The sequence below is a fragment of the Colobus angolensis genome, unplaced genomic scaffold (genome assembly GCF_000951035.1).
Source record: "Colobus angolensis palliatus isolate OR3802 unplaced genomic scaffold, Cang.pa_1.0 Scaffold54, whole genome shotgun sequence".
Lineage (NCBI taxonomy): Eukaryota > Metazoa > Chordata > Mammalia > Primates > Cercopithecidae > Colobus > Colobus angolensis.
In genome coordinates this window covers 912632-916592 of record NW_012118932.1, presented here as the reverse complement: position 1 = coordinate 916592, position 3961 = coordinate 912632, and the positions used below count along the sequence as shown (strand labels likewise).

Below are 3961 nucleotides of genomic sequence, written 5' to 3'. Positions count from 1 at the left end.
AAAAGATATCAAATATGTATTATATTACATTATATAATAGAAACATTAAACATTATATTAAAAGGATATAATTTATATAAAGATGATTATATGTACTATAATACACATTAAATCAGGGGTGTAGTTTTCCTGGCCAATAGCCACTTGGTGGAAGAGTGGCTAACGCTAACTTTCTTCCCAGACTAGTTCAACAGTGACGCCTTCTGGCCGTTTGGTTAATATGTCAGCCTGGGTTTGCCAAAGACGGGACCAGTTGAGATGTTGGTAGGCTGGGGAAGCACTGGAGAGAGCAAGAGGAGCATCTGGGATTGGTCTGAGAAAAGGTTCATGATCTCCTTGGCCTAACCTAGGATGATTAGCTGTGCTGCAAGCAGCCACTCGATCAGCAGCCTTCTGTGCTATTGCCACCATCCAGGCAAGGAGAAAATTCACCTGCTCTATGCTGTCTAGTAGCAAAGAAACAACAAAATAGTCTTAACTTGCATATTCTATCCCTTGTGTTTCGGGATCAAATAGTGTTGTAGTCCCTCTGGACTTGTTTAGGAAAAATGGAGGTGTGTTAGTTACTTCATGGACATGACTTCTGGGATACTTCAAAAAACGTTTTTTGTTTTTTTTTGAGACAGAGTCTTGCTCTGTCTCCCAGGCTGGAGTGCAGTGGCGCAATCTCAGCTCACTGGAACCTCCGCCTCTCGGGTTCAAGAGATCCTCCCGCCTCAGCCTCCCGAGTAGCTGGGATTACAGGCGCCCACCACCATGCCCAGCTAATTTTTGTATTTTTAGTAGGCACAGGGTTTCACCATGTTGGCCAGGCTGGCCTCAACTGCTGACCTCAGGTGATCCGCCTGCCTCGGCCTCCCAAAGTGCTGGGATTACAGGCATGAGCCACCGTGCTCAGCCCAAAAATCTTTTTAATGTATTATTTTTTAATAGGCATAGAGCCAATGCAATGACTTCTGGGATATAGAAGGGGGATTATATGCTCAGATTTTGTTTTTTTTTTTTTTTTTTTTTGAGACGGAGTCTCACTCTGTCACCCAGGCTGGAGTGCTGTGGCCGGATCTCGGCTCACTGCAAGCTCCGCCTCCTGGGTTCACGCGATTCTCCTGCCTCAGCCTCCCGGGTAGCTGGGACTACAGGCGCCGCCACCTCGCCCGGCTAGTTTTTTATAGTTTTTAGTAGAGACGGGGTTTCACCGTGTTAGCCAGGATATCAGATTTTGTTTTATTTTGCTTTTTAGAAATAATTTTTTTCTTCTTTTTTTTAGTTGACACATGGTGGCAGTAAAAAATAATTTTAATAGAGACAGGGTTTCACTGTGTTGCCCAGGCTGGTCTCAAACTCCTGGGCTCAAGCAGTCCTCCTGCCCTGGTCTCCCAAGGTGCTGGAATTACAGGTGTGAGCTACTGTACCCGGCCTGCTTTCTCTCATAGATGAGAAAACTGAGGCATAAGGAAGTTAAGGTTACAGAGGAAGAAAGCTGGTTGGAAAGCTTGAGCTACGACCTTTCTGACTCTTAAATCCGGTAAATTAATTTTGGTTTTCCATTGGATTGGTATATTTAATTTAAAATTTTTATTTCCTGTATTATCAAATCAATACAACCAGCCTGGGCCGGGCACGGTAGCTCACGCCTGTAATCCCAGCACTTTGGGAGGCCAAGGCAGGCAGATCACTTGAGGTCAGGAGATTGAGACCAGCCTGGCTAACATGGGATACGAATATAAAAATACAAAAATTATCCCGGCATGGTGGCTTTCGCCTGTAATCCCAGTGACTTGGGAGGCTGAGGCAGGAGAATCACTTGAACCTGGGAGGCAGAGGTTGCAGTGAGCCTAGATCATGTCACCGCCCTCCAGCTTGGGTGACAGAGCAAGACTCCATCTCAAATAAATAAATAAATAAATACATAAAATACAGCTAGCTTGGGCAACATGTGAAACCCCATCTCTACAAAAAATACAAAAATTAGTCAGGCATGGTGGTGTGTACCTGTAGTCCCAGCTACTTAGGAGGCTGTGGTGGGAGGATCATTTGAGCCTGGAAGGTGGAGGTTTCAGTGAGCTGAGACCATGTCACTGCACTCCAGCCTGGGTGACAGAGCCAGACCCTGTTTCAAAAAATCAAATCAAATGAAATCAATATATTCCTACAGTTTAATATCCATAAAGTACAAAAAGGGCATAAAGTAAAATGTCTTCCTCTCAAGACCTGTCTCATAGCCACCTGGTGTCTCTATAACAGGCCACCAATATTACCCATTTCTGTGAATATCTAAGTAAATTGTTTATATATCCTCCCACCTTTTAGTGGGTGTATTATGCTATATTCAATCTTCCATTGAAATTTAGGTCATTTCCTGACTGTTGCTATTATAAACCGTACTGCAATGAATAACGTCTGTATTTACTGAGAGAATTCCCAGAATTAGAATGGCTGGGCCAAAGCTATAAGCATTTGTCGTTTGTCTTTTGACAGATACGACCTAATGGCCCTTCTTCGAAGTTGCTGATACTCCTTTCAGCAGTGTATGATTTCTTGGTTTAAAATCTACTTGTTTATCAATAAAGTTTTTTGACAACAAAACTTCATAAACCTCCTGAGAACCAATTCCCTTCTTGTTTCATTGCCCTGAAGACAGGAAGGAGATGTATCTGACCCTCAGCCTCAGCACAGTGTACCTGACCCTCAGCCTCAGTGTACCTGACCCTCAGCCTCAGTGTATCTGACCCTCAGCCTCAGTGTACCTGACCCTCAGCCTCAGTGTACCTGACCCTCAGCCTCAGTGTACCTGGTACCTGACCCTCAGCCTCAGTGTACCTGACCCTCAGCCTCAGTGTACCTGATTCTCAGCCTCAGTGTACCTGACCCTCAGCCTCAGTGTACCTGACCCTCAGCCTCAGTGTATCTGATTCTCAGCCTCAGTGTATCTGACCCTCAGCTTCAGCACAGTGTATCTGACCCTCAGCCTCAGCACAGTGTATCTGATGACACTTTGACTTGTCTTTCCCAAATGATGTAAATGCTCCTACTGTTATTTTCTACTGCAGTAAAATAGCTCTTCCTTTATTCACATAAAGGGATAAGGTACATGGACTCCTTGTATTTATTATTTAAAGCATGACGAACCATTATGCTGACTTCGTTTTTAATGTTTATTTGGCTTTGGAATTAGTCTTGTTCCCCAGGAAATCATTTCCTGGCTTGTAAGTTGACAGCTGTCTGTTATTAGTTGTGCCTGACAAGTTTGGTACAACCAGGCTACCAGAGGCAGTTAGTGCAGATGATGATGTTAAAAATCTCTTTATAGGCTGAGTATGGTGGCTCACACCTGTAATCCCAGCATTTTGGGAGGCCAAGGTGGGATTGCTTGAGTCCAGAAGTTCGAGACCAGCCTGGGCAACGTGGTCTCTACAAAAAATAAAAAAAAAAAATTAGCTGGCATGGTGGTGTGCATCTGTGGTCCCATCTACTTCGGAGGCTGAGATGGGAGGATCACTTGAGCCCAGGAGGTCAAGGCTGCAGTGAGCTATGATTGTACCACTGCACTCCAGCCTGGATAACAGAGTGAGACCCTGTCTCAAAAAAAAAATGAAAAGGTGTTTATAGTCAAGTTATTTTTCATAACCCAACCTACCCCCAAAATCAGGGTGAATACCTAGAGAACATCTAAAGAAAGGAGTATGCAGTCGGGCCGGGCGCGGTGGCTCACGCCTGTAATCCCAGCACTTTGGGAGGCCGGGGCGGGTGGATCACGAGGTCAGGAGATCGAGACCATCCTGGCTAACACTGTGAAACCCCATCTCTACTAAAAAAAAAAAAAAATGCAAAAAATTAGCCAGGCCTGGTGGTGGGTGCCTGTAGTTTCAGCTACTCGGGAGGCTGAGGCAGGAGAATCGCTTGAATCTGGGAGGCGGAGGTTGCAGTGAGCTGAGATCATGACCCTGCACTCCAGCCTGGG

General features: G+C 45.0%; 1 protein-coding gene across 1 annotated transcript in view; it reads left to right on the top strand.

The window, feature by feature from the left end:
- The window catches only part of PCYT1A (phosphate cytidylyltransferase 1, choline, alpha), a 48385-nt gene that overhangs the window by 33954 nt on the left and 10470 nt on the right, over nucleotides 1-3961 (top strand). The gene's annotated exons all lie outside the window — the stretch shown is intronic.